The 15,480-nt window shown below is 45.4% G+C and overlaps 1 long non-coding RNA gene across 1 annotated transcript; it reads left to right on the top strand.

Annotated features, from left to right (window-relative positions):
* Positions 1 to 1,001: 1,001 nt before the first annotated feature.
* On the top strand, positions 1,002 to 7,776 carry LOC140902159 (uncharacterized). The gene is made up of 2 exons (XR_012156020.1): positions 1,002 to 1,118; positions 5,675 to 7,776. It is a non-coding gene; the product is annotated as an uncharacterized lncRNA (long non-coding RNA).
* The last annotated feature ends 7,704 nt before the right edge of the window (positions 7,777 to 15,480 follow it).

Here is a 15,480-nt window from a genome sequence, read left to right as displayed (position 1 = left end):
CTGTCAGTGCAGCAGCAGGGCCAGCAGGGCCTCGCCCCCAACCCGTTTCCAGCCAGCACTGGCTGTGTGCTGCGTGCTGCAGCGGCCAGTGAGTGTGGGCAGGTGCCAGGCAGTGGCCGATTCCGTGTTGCCTCTGCTGCCCACCCACCGGCCCTTTACGTGCTCCCCCTCTTGCTGTCCTCTCCCTGCTTTGCCCCTTCACTCCCCCAGCCCCACTGCTCCCCCATATTCTGCCCTCCCACCCCCCAGCAGGCTGCATCCCATTCCCAGCACTGTGCGGAGAACCAGCCCCTGGTCGGAGCGCTCAGCTCACCAAGAGTCTGGCCAGCCCGCTCCTTCCTTCCCCCCACTGCCTCTGGCTGGGCTGGCACCCTGGGAAAGCCCAAGACCCTCCAGCCCAGGGCGCTGGCCAGGAGAATCAAAGCCCTGCGTATGCCAACGCCCATGCAGCGCTGGCATGGGGAAGCTCTTCGCCCCCCAGCTAAGCTCTGGAGTGGTGGGCGGGGGGAGTGATTTACAGCTTCTTCATGTCCTGACCCTGCAGGTGCCATAGCAGCCCCCCGGACAGGGTCTTAGCACCCTCTTCACCTGCCTCCCCCCGCCCTGGGTCCTGTCCCCAGGGAACACGGGGCTGCTCCGTCCCCTAGGCACCCTCTGCTGCTGAGTCACCTGTCTGGCTGCGTTCACTGAAGCCCCTGCAGTCTGCTTCCCTGAGCCCTGGTGCACAATGCATCCTTAGGGCTTAACCCCTTCCTGCCCGCGCTGTAGCCAGAGGCAGCTGGGTTATGTCAGTGGCCAGCAGCAGCCTGGAGGTGTTAGCTGCCTTTCAACACTGTGCGGTCAGGAAGGGACAAGCTGCTTCCAGCCATGGGGCGGGGTTGCGGGGAAAAGATGAGCTCTGCAAAGACACTGGCCAGGTCATCCCTCCCGCCCCCTCCCTCCCCGCCCGCTGCATCTGGAATCAGCTCCCATCTCTTCCCTCCCACACTGTGTGGAAAGGTTTCTGCTGGCAACATTCTGGTGTGAACCCTGCCAGAAATCTGGGGAGGGGGGCATGTGACCCTGCATGCCCCCCCACGTGTTGCCTTGGGAAGACATGGCGCCAGGTACCAGGAGAGGTGGGTTTGTCTTGGGGGCCCAGCCACGCATGGAGGGTGGAAAGCACTGGGCAGGGAGGGTTGGGTTGGTCGGTCATCCCCCCGCCCCCGCCACGTAAGAGAGGTGTACAGGAGTGTGCGTGTATCACCTCTCCCCGTATGAACCCTAAAGCCTTAAAGATAAGAAGGTAAATAAAAAGAATCCAACTACACAGTATTTCTTTTTAACAGGGGCTCAATCAACTTGATGTTAATTTGAATGTTTGTATTGCATAGGGTTGTGTTGCTTTTTAATTGCAATTAGTTCTGCAGAACCAATACATAAGAAAGAGAGGAAGTTGGTTCTGCATCATCATCATCAGAATTATTTATGAAGTTCCAGTCAGCTTCACTTATGGAACTGTACTGAAGATCATGAGTCTGCACAGATGTTGCTATGACCATAATTGGAAGACAGTGGGGTTGCTCAGGTGTAACTGGATGTACTTTGGTTTGCAGAACTTTTTGTTCTGAACAGTTTGTTCAGAACTGGTGATGATATGGGAGAAGGACAGAACCCGACTGGTCTCTCAGATCTCAGGTTTAATTTGCAGGGCCAGCAGTTAGAAAAAACAATCATTTTACTCGTACACTGAGCACAACTGATATCGAAGTCATTGGGAAACAATAAACATGAAACTCCCAATGCTATTTTTGCAGAGTCACTTTTCAGATTAGAACAGCACTATAAGTAAACAACACAATTTAGAAATTCTCTGTGGGGTACAGTGTAGGAGAGAGGGCTCTTTTATTTTAGCGAGGTCTCAGTAAGTTGTGTAAAGATGGGAAATTTTCAGATGGGAATGAGGTGGCTTGATTGTACAGCTTCATATATTCTGTGATTTATAATGTAATGCCCCACTTTGAACTTCTCAGTATTCTCCATTATATTTTGATTGGCTGGCAGCCTACATTTGTGCACTCTTCTCCTGCCATTCTCTTTAATGAGCATGAATGCTTTAAGGATGACAGCAGTACTGGCCTCTTCTTGTCTGACTCTGTTCCATTTGTGGATCAAACATTTACAAAATATTATCTAATTGCATGCAAAGAACGGGGGAAGGGCTGTTCAAGGAAGTACTATAAAATTTTCCACTTAAGATAACGCGATCCAAACGTTTTTAGAGTAAAATATCTGACTATGAGAAGACCTAAAAAGTAGGGCAGGTTTGTAACAGTATTTTTAATCAGTAAGCAGTAGGTTAATAATTCTGTTCTTTCTGCAACGTATCACTAAATTTCCCTTGATTTGTAGCACATAGAATTTTAGTGCAAATGCTGTAGAATTTAAAGTCAGAGCAAGAACATTTAACTTGCAATTTTAAAAAGCCCACAAGTCTGTATGGGCAGTAACATGATTTACTGGATAGGGCACTGCACAGAGAGTCAGATGACCAGATTTTTCTTTCCAGTTCTGCACTGGCTTGCAGTGTGACCTTGGGCAAGTCACTTCACCTCTCTGTGCCTCAATTTCTGCATCTGGAAAACGGAAATGACACTCATCCTCCTTTTTAAAGTGCTTGGAAATCTAGGATGAAAAGCACTATAAGAAGAGGTAATTATAATCTATAAATCACAGTGGGACCCCAAAACTAACATAATGTAAATAATTCTCACTGTCAGTGATACTCGTACATACTGCTGGTAACCAAAGTATGCATGTATCGCTGGTGCCCTCCCATGCTGCCTCACAAACTTATCTGCCATCAACCATAGCTGTTCCTGGGATGGGGGAAGACATCATCTGCCTCACCCCACTCAAACATCTGGTTCCCCAGAACTGGTTATGTGCATGATGGGCAAGCAAATTAACCCAGATCAAACCAAAGGCAGTTCTGACTGAAGTGAGAACTAATTTTATTTTAACATTCTTTTTTTTTTAATTACTGATGTAAAATATGTGTAGATCAAACGATATGATCTTGCTCTCTTTTTGATTTCAGTAGGACTGCTTACGGAGTAAGGAGTCACTGAATATGAGAATTGAACCCCAGGGATCTGATCCCATTGGAGTCAAAGACAAAGCTACTGGCTTCAATGGCTGGAGAGTGGACCTGTAGGGCTGTGTAGTGCCTTAACCAGCTCTCACTGAAGTCAATGGGAGTCCCAAAACCTGAAAGGAGCTGAGCACCATAACTCCCATGAAAGTCAATGACAGTTGCAGTGCTCAGCACCTCCAGATTTGACCCTAGTTCCCTGTGCCATTGCTTAGGGACAGAGAGGAATTAGTGTAACCAGCCCTCGCCGCTGACAATAGCAGCACATAGGATAGGATCCTCTCATAACCAGTAAGAATCAGGAGTAACTCCAATGAATCAGTGGAATTACTCTAGCATGACACTGGAGCAAGGGAGTGAAGATTCAGTCCCACTATCTCTGAGAACTAGTTTCACGGGCATGTTATAATTATAGCTACTTAAAAAAATCCAGATCAGAAACAGTTTAATCATTAAAACATTATCCGGAATGGGTGACAAGCTGTATTATAAACGGTTAGCTGGTTAAATGATCAAGTTGAATTAGAAAAAATAATAATGTTCACTTGACTTCCTTCCTAGTGATCAAATCAAACATAAGGGTTTTAAAAGTTCAAAAAGTGTTTGACTTGTTTACACCAAGGTCAATGTGAGGGCAAAATGCAAAGCTAATCAGAGCTACTTGACTGTGTCTGTGTGTTTTGCTTCTTTTCCCTCACCCTCATCCTCCCCCAAGTAAGGCAGAATAATTTCCACATTTTTATTCTAAATTTCTCCAACCGCGCACCTATTTAAAATTATCTCGTTCATAGGACGTTAGAGCAACTAGGTCTGTGCAAAATAATACAGTTTCAGTTACAGGTGCATAGTATTTTCAGTGCAACATCCATTTCCGTCCTGCATACAGTAACGGTAATGCTCTTTTTCTAACTTGTTTTGAGTTATTACTCCCATTCAAAATGGTACTGAAATGGCTCGCTTTGTACTCCTGAGAATATAAACTCGTCTGGGGAAAGGCCTCTTTCTGTGTATTTGTACAGAACTTAGCACAACAGGACTCCCATCTTGACTGAGGCCTCTGGGTGCTATGGTAAAATAAATAAGTAATAAAGCACTAGGGGCTAGAGCATTGGGACCTCTGAAGCAGCTTTGTTCTACAGTGTCCGTGCTAAGCAGCCTTAAAGGCAGTGTGACAGGTGTACCCTGGCTTGGAGGCAAGTGCTGATGGCTTTTGTAGGTGCTAGCCCTGGTGGGTCCCACCCAGTAACACTCAGACACATGAAAGGATATTTGACTAGGGCTGGCAAGAGAGGGAAGGTTGCAGATATCCTAGGTATAAAGGCTTAAACAGATACAGTTCTTGCTTTGGCCTTTGGGAGCAGTCCAACTGAGGGTTAGGATTCTTCAGGCCTAGTGCCTGGGGTGCCCTATCCAACCCAGTCTCTATTCCCAGCAAATAGGAGTTTGTAGGTTTCAAGGACAGGGTCAGTTAGTGGTGTCTCTCTCCCTGGGCCCCCTCTGCATCAGCTCCCTGCCCAGCCTCTGCTCTTCCCCGTAAGTCAGTCCCAGCTGCATGTCCAACAATCACACCCTGCTCCACAGTGGTTCCCTGGTTTCTGCTGCATACGACTCCTTTCATTGGTTTCTCTCCGCATCTATCTTCCCTGCAGCTCCTGCCTAGCCATGCTGCTGCTGCTGCTTCCCAAATGTGCCCGGTCACTTCCAATTGCAAGTTCATTGAGTTTCTGTCCCCTCCTCCTACCTGGCTAGGAGGAAGGGGATGTGTGTGGCGGGGTGGGTGGGGGTGATTGGGAATCATAGTCTCCTGGTTAGCAGATCCATTACAGTAGGTCCATCCTATTGGCTCCAAAGCCACCTTCCCTCCTGATCCTTTACATAGGGTACGTGCCTGGGGAAAGGTGCCTTGGCTTTGGTGATTTACACCTACCAGAATGGCCCTTTGGGGCCATGAGCAGCTGAACATGAAGTAGAGTAGCCCTGAGTCTGTGTTTCTGTGCTCTGGGGACCAGACCAACAGTCAGGCTGCCCCAGGATCAGGGGTCACAAAGGTGACAACTTTGCACCTGTACCTCTCCTGAGTTACATTGAACTTGGATGCAGCCCAGGCCCTTACTGCAGATTTGCAGAGAAAATAAGATTATGTAAACATATGCAACACTGTCAAATTGAATTTGGCAGGATATAAGAAAGTTGATTCTGTGCAGATTCTTCATGAAGGAACTCTAAGCTGAGATTCATGTTTAGAAATTCTTGTAAGGGTGTGTCTGCTTCAGATTATGTCAATTTATCCTTCTTGGAGAGTTTTCATTAAATGAGAACATGCTGAGCAGCTTATTGCAGATGTACCGTGGAGCAGAAAGTCTCTTTCCACAGTCAGGAGGATTCTGTTTACACTGAAGAGTAAAAAAAAGAGTGGGGCATTGTGGGGACATTCCCATATGTTTACTATCATCCTAAACTCAACTCTGCCAGAAATCACAGAAGAAAAATGTTTGGAAGTGGAGAAAATGTTGGCATTACTCATTTATTTTCATCCCACAGGAATTAGTCACCATGGAGACTCCTGTTTTCAAGGATGACTCACAAGCTTCACTGGTGGGAAATATGCAATGGAAGCAAAACAACATCATGAGGAATTCACAGAAAAACATTTTAAAAATAAGTGTTTGAGCACTGACCAACACACAGAGAAAGGAAATTTTACACGAGTCTTGCAACAAGGATCCTTTCTTCTCTGAAGAGCTTTTATTTTCTGATGTAAGGCCAATGACATTTTCATTTCTATGTTAGACTGTACTGTAAAGTGGATTTTAAGAAACACAGATACAGCACTGTAGCTAAAGTTTTTGTGCCTTCAGTTGACTGGATCTATATACACTGAAGTATAGCTTCGAAGTCTTTTATGAAGCTGGAGCTGCATGTCTCTGACTTTCAGGAAGTCATACAGCTGAAACCCTCTGAAACTTAAGAGTCTAATAAAATTGTGCAGATAACACAAATTACATGTGTTAGTTTCAATCTGGAGAAAACCAAAGTGAGTGTGGGACTGAGCCAACAGCAAAGAAACAGAAAACTATATGTGCTCCGTGCATATAAGAATGAGCTTAAGTGTGAAAATTGCTCCACCGACTTCACAGGAGACTGAAGTCCTCTCTCCAGACTGACAAAGCATGGGCAATTGCTATCAGTGATCGGGACATGGACCGTCACACCCTGTGGTTAGAACAGGAATCAGGAATCAGAGACAGAGGCCAGATACCAGAGACAAGAATCAGAGCCAAAGGTCAGGACCAGGTTATCTGGAGTGAGGCTAGACAGAGGCCAAACTGGGTACAAGCAAGCAGAGTCAAGAACGAATGCTTCAAGTAGCCACTGAAAGGCTGCTGCTGCTAGGCTTAAAAGCCACTCTGCTGACTTTGGCAACCAGTCAGGCAGGGAGGCAATTAGGCAGCTTTCTATAGGCCAGCTGCACTCGTTAGGTTGCTTGGAGACTCTTTCTGCTGCGGGCCCTGATTCCTGACACCTATTGAATCGCCAGGGATGGGCAGGTGCAAGCCAGCCCACATCTAAACCTCCCCCGCCAAGCCTAAGGGGAGAAGCCACTGGAATGAGGCGTCAAAAGAATTTGGGGGGCAACAAATGAGAAAATGGTTAGGAGTGAGGTCATAGGGTTAAAATCAGGGAACCAGAGAGTATGTTACCTGTACAATTTAAGGATCCCCCCCACTCTTTCTCATTGGCACTCAGAGAGTAAGGGACCCAACTCTACTCCCTCCGTGGGCTCAGGCTAACACCCATTCCCGGTGGACTCAGGGCTCTATGGGTCTGTGGGACCATTTCCCAGAGAAAGAGCCTTACACAGTAATATCCTGTGACATTCTATACCTTGGGGGAGCGTACTGTAACACCCATATTTCTTATTTTCATATAATCATGATCTTACATATAAAGCATGCCTTGTAAGGTATCAGGGGAAAGGTTATGATCTGCTGAAAGTCATTTCTCTATCCATACATGTGTATCATTAATGCATATGAAGTTATGAGAATTGTGTTGTATGGTGGTCACTAAAGCATGCTGTAAATGGGGAATCAGCCAGATATAGCTCCCCAAAGGCAACAGCAAGGAAAGTAATCAACGTCTGGGTGGGGTGTCAAACAACCCATCAACAGCCATTGTCCAGCAAGGGAGCTACATTGCAATGACTCACCTGCATGAGACCACACCAGGGGAATTGCTCAACCTTGCTTGGAGAGACTCAGCAATGCCCCACAAACATGTCTGGACTTGTGTTTTACAAGCACATGGACTGAGGGTATGAAACAGACAGTGTGAACACATACTGGGCCCTTCTCCTGACCCCACCTATGCTGCAAGCAACCAAGACACTGAGAAGAAGACAAGACTCCAACACAGGAGATTGGCCCAGGTTTAAAGGACAAACCTGTATATTAAGGACTGCAATATCTAGTGGGGTGAGAAAAACTGCTTAATCTAGTTGCTGCCCAATCTAATAGGGTTGAGAGTTTAGACTGCGTGCTTATATTTTATTTTATTTTGGTAACCCCTCTGACTTGTTATGCTTTGACTTATAATCACTGAAAATCTACCTTTATAGTTAATAAATTTGTTTGTTGAATCTACCTGAAGCAGTGCGTTTGGTTTGAAGTGTGTCAGAGGCTCGCCTTGGAATAACAAGCCTGGTACATATCAATTTATTTGTTAAATTGATGAACTCATATAAGCTTGCAGTGTCCAGTGGGCATAACTGAACACTGCAAGACGGAGGTTCCTAGGGTTGTGTCTGGGACTGGAAATATTGGCTAGTGTCATTCGCTTGCAAGTAGCTGGGAGCAGTTTACATGCCAGAGGCTGTGCGTGATCAGCCCAGGAGTGGGGGTTCTCACAGCAGAGCAGGGTAAGGCTGGCTCCCAAAGTCAAGGATTGGAGTGGCCTACCAGACCACCGATGTCCAGATAACACCAGAGGGGACCGTCACATATCCTTAACCTCTATTTATTAACAATTGATCAACAGAATACACATGCTAAGCATACAATGCTCACCATTCCCAATAATGCAGATGAACTTTTCATGATGGCCAGTCAAGATTAGATCATCTGGGGACTCTGGCTTCTGTACAGTATGGTTGGCAGCTTGTTGAGGTCTGGCAGCTTTGATCTTGGGCTGTCCTGGAGTTAGGTTCCAAAGAACTTCCTTTTGGAGCGCAGTTTATATAGTTAAAACTTGGGTCCTACTTAGCTATACCTTAACCAATAATTTTAAACTAAAGTATTATGAAACAATATTTTAACCAATCCTAGCACATTATGAAACAATTCTTTAACCAATCATACCCCATTACCTTAGTTGATTCAAATCGTGCAAAATTAGTTATGCAACAGACAGAAACAATTAAAGAATCAAACAGAGACCATACAGATAAACAACAGAGACATAGGACCATAAAGGCAAAACAATTGAAAAGTATAGATTTCACAATCACAACTGTTGATAAGTGGTTTCTTGCCACACAGAATGTTATCAACATTTTCTTTAAAACATCTTAAGATCTGTTTCTTTATCTGGGGATGGTGGGTGCTATTAGGACAGGAGTGCCTTCTTGACAGACCGATATTACATTGTTTTGGTGCAATTTAGATGGAACGTGAAGATGTGACTCTGCAACTTAGCTCATGGCTGCTGTTTTTACTGCAGAAAAAAGGCCCCAGACCTTACAGGGATACTGAGCAGAGAACCCTGGACAGCGCCCACTGCTCCTCAAAGGCATCCAGAGGGAGCCAGTGGACATGGCCCACAGGAACTCTGCCCAGAGACGTAACCTAAGGGAGGAGCAGAAATAGGCCCCAGAGTTGTAGAGCACCTCGCCTTCCAGCTTCTTCCTCCTGGTATGGTGGATGGCCACCTTGGTCAGTGCCAGGAGGAGGCTAATGAGGAGGTCTTGTGACTTCGTGGGGCCATGGATGGGGTGTGCGTAGATCAGGAGGCACGGGGAGAAGTGCAGCCAGAACCTGAGGAGAAGGTTCTGGAGGAGCTGAAAAACGGGCTGCAACCTGGCGCAGTTGAGGTAGATGTGTGCCACGGTCTCCCTCACCACGCAGAAGGGGCAAGTGTCGGGGAGGGGGATGAACTGTGCCAGGTACACATCTGTGCTCACGGCTCTGCCCTGATTCCTGACAGCTGCTGCGCATGCTTCCCCACACTGCTTTTCTACTGTGCCTCACTTTCTGACTCCCTCTACAGAGCAGAGTGTAATTCAGCCGCCAAACTCGCCAACTCTCTTGCTGAGACTACCACTATGGGGTTCAATTCATGCTAATTTCAGTGGGACTGCTCACGGAGTAAGGGACTTCTCATGGTGTGTCAGGGCAGCAGAGTCAGGTCCTTCATGCTAGATTCTGGTTGGCTCTTGTGTGGGAGCACAGCTGAGAGGGAAGGAAGGAGTGTTTCGTCCCCTGCAAAGCTAGAATGCACAAGTGGGAACCCAGGGCTGCTAATGGGATACTTTCCAAGGGGTAAAAAGAAAAGGAGTACTGGTGGCACCTTAGAGACTAACAAATTTATTTGAGCATAAGCTTTCGTGAGCTACAGCTCACTTCAGCTCACGAAAGCTTATGCTCAAATAAATTGGTTAGTCTCTAAGGTGCCACAAGTACTCCTTTTCTTTTTTCGAATACAGACTAACACGGCTACTACTCTGAAACCTTTCCAAGGGGTGTGTGTTGCCCCCAGTGAAGTGGAAAAGGGCAAGGATCAGGCTCTGATCCCAATATTCCTTAGTCATTGGAGCTGGTCTAGCCACCTTTGGAGGGGTAGGAGAGCCTGTGCACCCTTCAAAATGTTGTAGCAGTTTGTGCATTTCACCCACACACCAGCAATGTCCAGGAGGCAGCCTAGCCTCTCTGGGTATGTCTACGCTGCAGCTAGATACCTCTGACAGGCCTATGCCAGCTACCTGGGGTAAGGGGCTGTTTAATTGTGGTGTAGAAGGGCTAGGACTGCAGCCTGAGCTCTGGGACCTTCCCACCTCTCAGGGTCCTAGAGCCCTGGCTTCAGTCTGAGCCCAAACTTCTGCACTGCAATTAAATAGCCCCCTAGCCCAAGCCCCATGAGCCCAAGTCAGCTGGCACTGGCCAACTGCGGGTGTCTAATTGCAGTGTAGACATACCCTCTGAGACAGAATGTCTCTGGTGTTCCCCTGGGGCAATGCGACTCTGGCCAGTCCCAGCTGTTCCTAATTGGGACCATCAATCTGGTAGCTAGTGGTGGAGGGAAGTAAAGATAATTTGTGAAATGAATAAACCAAAAAGAGGCAGTAGTTTCTACCTGAAGATTAAAAAAATCATAATTAATGTGATTACCAGCCACTAACTGGAGGCTGAAGCCTGGTCTCTCAGCTGGCTGGTGTGAGGAACTAGTAACCTGTGTGACTATGGAGAAGGGCAGCCATTTTAGCACTCTCGTGGCTCAGAGCAGTGTGACTCCTCTCCCTGGCTAGACTGGGCAGATCTGTCTGGTGGAGAAGGCAGAGAAACACCAAAGTTCTTCTGCTTTTCCCTTCTTCTGCTGCATTCACTTTCACCCCCAACATGTTTCAGAGTAGCAGCCGTGTTAGTCTGTATTCGCAAAAAGAAAAGGAGGACTTGTGGCACCTTAGAGACTAACCAATTTATTTGAGCATAAGCTTTCGTGAGCTATCCCCAACATGGCCACTCACCTCCCTATCCTCCAGCATCTCTACCCCCCACCAGCCCCGCATGCCCTCAGGCACATCCTCCTGTTCCCCACATCACCATTTTCCCTCCCATGCTCCTTCCATATCTCTGCTCCCTCACATTCCTGTTCAGTGCACACACACCCCACAATGCTCAGGGTGGTTGCTCAGATATTGTGACATCAAAGAATCAACAGCCTTCCTGTAGAATGCTTGTATGTCTGCATGCCTGAGTGGTCATAAACCCTCATATTCACAGGAAGATTAAAAACCGCAAGAAGTCCCGTGTCCCGTCCTGCAAGGCACCGTGTTGGGATGGCTCAGCATCTTACAGAAGGCAAAGGTGCTCAGATTCTTGAAGAACATAATCTTTCATGTGTACGACATGACCTTATTTCCGCCGACAGATGCTCTTTCAGTTCAGTTTATGGTGGGCAACAGTGACATCTAGTGGTCTGTTTGTACGCACACCTGCTAGAGCGGGGCAGAAAATACAAATCATTTCAAAATTTCAACAAAGAATGGGAACAAAATTAGATGAAAATGGGTGTGCAAAATGTTTTACTCTGTTCTTTTATTATCTCCATTCTCCGTTTAAGCATATCTCTGCTACCCCCCTCTCCTGTTTAAAAGTGGCTGCCAGTGGTGAAAGTGTGTGTCTACTAGGGCTCGTTTCTATTTTTCTCTGGCATGTGTGTTCAAAACCACATGTAAAACATTACGATTATTACTAATAAATAGCAATAACATTGTTGACCACCAGCAATATGCACAGCCCTGTACAAGCCACAAAATATCAGTAGTCCTTGTCCCAAAAAGCTTTACAATCTAGAGAACAGACATAGGAAAATAATAGAGATGAGGATAATCCAACAGCATACTCATAGGAGTTTTCAAAGACTAACTAAGATATGAAGCATCATTAAACAGAAAATAATGAAATAGCCCACCTATGTAAAAAAAAGTCATTTAGCTCTTTGTTTTCATACTATGCACACTCGTTTTTAAAATGCAGATGTGTCAAACCAGCTGTTTTTGAAGACGCCCTGATGACATTTAATTACTTGCATATCTAAAATGCCCATATTGTAAATATAATCTGCAGAGATTTAAAATATGTCTTGATAGATGTTAGGATATAGATATTCAGGCCTGACTGTAAAGGCCTATACTCTAAGAATTTAGGTGTATTCTTATCACTTGGCTAGTTATAGAGGTATAAAAGAAAGAATCAAAATCACTGTCTGCTGGTGTAAGGGCCTTCTCTTACTGTGACAGTCTGAGGCACTGTGCTTAGGCTAAGATCTTTGGCTAAGCAGCAGAGGCAGCCATAAGCCTGGAAGCGAACAGTCACGTCCTCACATTCCAACCTAGTCACATTGAAAGAAGGTGCTATTGGGCTGTTAGGAATACAATCCTGTCCTGATAATGCCTATCGCCTCCAGAGAAAGGGAAGTGCCTAGAAGATGTAAAAGGAAACTTAGTTTGATAGCATCCTGTCTGGCAAGCACTCACTTATCAATAGCTGGGATGTGAAATCCTCATTTCTGTGTTTGTTCTACAACTGTAGTCCCCATTTCCCCATTGTTTGTCTGTATAATCTCTGTCTGGCTCTGTGATTGTTTTTGTCGGCTGTATAATTCATTTTGCTGGGTGTAAACTAATTAAGATGGTGGGATATAATTGGTTAAATAATCATGTTACAATATGTTAGGATTGGTTAGTTAAATTTCAGGAAAATGATTGGTTAAGGTATAGCTAAGCAGAACTCAAGTTTTACTATATAGTCTGCAGTCAATCAGGAAGTGGGTGGGTGGGGGAAATGGGAACGGGGAATGGGGGTGGGAAAATTGGAATCATGTTTGGCTAAGGGCAGGAATGGGAACAGGGACACAGCTGTAAGGCTCTGTGGTGTCAGAGCTGGGAAGGGGGACACTAAGGAAGGAAACTGGAATCATGCTTGCTGGAAGTTCACCCCAATAAACTATGAATTGTTTGCACCTTTGGACTTCGGGTATTGTTGCTCTCTGTTCATGCGAGAAGGACCAGGAAAGTAAGTGGGGGAAGGAATAAGCCCCCTAACATCAGAAATCTGACCTGAAATGATCAGTCTGCTTTATAAAAAGCAGGAAGAATCCAGAGTTGGCAACAAATACCTGGAGGGCTGCAAGCTAGTTGCTCACCATGTATTCACAAAATGACAAGTGACTGATTTTGAAACCAACTCTCACCATGCCCAAGTGCTCCAAACCAATGGCAAGAAACAGAGGAGGAATTTTCTTGCATCCGTGGTTGCTGTGCCCTCATCTGGTTAGTGTACAAAAGGTTAAAATGAAGTGTATGGTAGTTACCAGATTCTCCGATCCTCTGTAATGCTCATTATTATTCATGATATTTTGTTGTCTTCATTTTTTAAAAAAAGAACCTGCAAGATGCCTGTAGAAATGGCAATATTTATTGTAAATGATCGTTTGCTCTGTTTGCTCAGCAGAGGAAGCACAGATGATGTGATTGTGCTGTGTGCTTCCTTTTCTGCACAGGGACCAGGGCCATGACCCTGCCTCTTCCCTGCCCTTTTTGAAGTGGTTTGAACCTGAGGCACTAGGAGGAAGCAGTCGCTTGCCCTCCCCTGAACATAGGAATGGTGGCTGTTCTTGGTCCTTGTGTAGGGAGTTGAGGGAGTAAGTTTCCTTGCACGCTGCCCCCTAAAGCACCCATTCAAGAGGCAAGAACAGTCTAGCCCAGTCACTTTAAAATAGTCCCCGTGGTATCATGTCAGCCAGATGGAGACTGCAATTGGTCTGCTATTTATATTGTGTGAACATCCAGAGGCCCCTGTGGGGGATCAGGGACTCATTATGCTAGGTGCTATACAAACAAGTAAAACAACGACAGTCCATGACCCAGACCACCCACAATCTAGGACAGTGGTTCTCAAACTGTGGGTTAGGACCCCAAAGTGGGTCGCGACCCTGTTTTAATGGGGTTTCCAGGGCTGGTTTAGACTTGCTGGGGCCGACAAAGTACTGACAAAGAGCATTTACACACGCTGACTTTTAGCGACAAGGTGTGTCGACACGGTATAGACAAGCCCTCCTGGAAAGAAGCAGTAGTTTACATTTGCCAGTGAGTCTGGTGAGGCCATGAGAGAAGCAGAGGAAAAAAAGACAGGACAGCTGCTTTTTGGGACAGGGCTGGGGTGCCTGACCAGGGATTTTTACAGCATGCAGTGTGTTCTTACTGCTGTTCAGGGAAACAACATTTATGTATATTTTGTAAATAAACAAATTATGCAAAGAAACTACCCCTGAGTCTATGTCACTGTGTTTTCATGCAAATGGTAGCCATCCTGCAAGGCCCTGAATTTCAGTAACCACTCAGCCCAAGGGCAACAGTATTTTCTTCTTGTGATGAAAGATCTGCAGTATGTTTCAATGAGACATTTACAACCTCGCTTACCTAAACTGTCACATCTTGACAATGAATAAAAGGAACTCCTAAAATATTATGTTCAAATGGAGACATTTTACAGTTGTCTAGTCTTTGTTATTGGGAGGTTTCTGACATAACAATCTCCAGCCTTTTTGACTATTGACTCACTAGTGAGTTCTGAATCATTCAAACAAAAACCATATGCTTTGAATGGGGGAGGGAGGGATGTCGTGGTTATAGTGCTATTAGCAGAAGGATTGCTGCCATCTGTTGGTTAAAATCACATGGGGAACAGGAAATTACATTAAAAAGAAGGTTTAAAGGAACACTGCCAACTAGTTGAGGCCTAAAATGTAGGTTTAGTTAAAGGGGGGAGTTTTTAAAAACAAAATCTGATACGATGATAAATGTTTTCAAATGCGTTATTTTAAAATATTTTTTTAATTTAAATATTCCTCTCCAGTTGTTATTAGTTATTTGCATTACAGTAGTACTAGTGCATGGAGATCGAAGCAAGAAATAGGGCTTCGTTGGGCTAGGTGCTGTACAAACATGTAGCAAAAAGACGGTTCCTGCCCTCAAAAGCTTACCGTCTTGGTTGATGACAACATGCAACAGGTGTGGGAAACAAAAGAGTCAGGATGGGAGGGAGGGAGGGAAAATGAGGTAATGTTGGTATGAGCACTTTTTTGTATGGATTATACAATATATGTCATCCATTCTAAACACGGCCTTGTGGTTTCTCCAGATTTTCATTCTACTGACCACTTCTTAAAAGACAGTTTCACCCCTCCCAAAGCTCCAATCACCCTCTTCCCCCACTGCTTGAGTCTCAAAATACGTTTTACTGCATGTAAGGACTCTGTAGGCCACACTGGACCACAGTTTGAGGACCCCTGTAAGTGTAGGAGAACCAGGAAGTGAACCTGACTGAACATAGGTTAAACTGACCAGTCTAGTTCCATTATCCAGACTGAGTGAAATGAGATTTTAAAAAGGTATTAAATTTTAATCATCTGAAATTTCGCTAGTAGCACAAAGAATTTTTTGTATTTTTTTTTTATCATGACATTATCCCTTTAAGAAGGATGAATAGGTCGGAATATGAACAAGAGGCTGCTCGGCAGCTCTCCAACACCACTTTCTACAAGCCATTACCCTATGATCCCACTGAGAGTTA

The sequence above is a fragment of the Lepidochelys kempii genome, chromosome 1, assembly GCF_965140265.1.
Source record: "Lepidochelys kempii isolate rLepKem1 chromosome 1, rLepKem1.hap2, whole genome shotgun sequence".
Taxonomy (NCBI): Eukaryota; Metazoa; Chordata; order Testudines; family Cheloniidae; genus Lepidochelys; species Lepidochelys kempii.
This window is presented reverse-complemented; position numbering and strand designations above follow the sequence as displayed.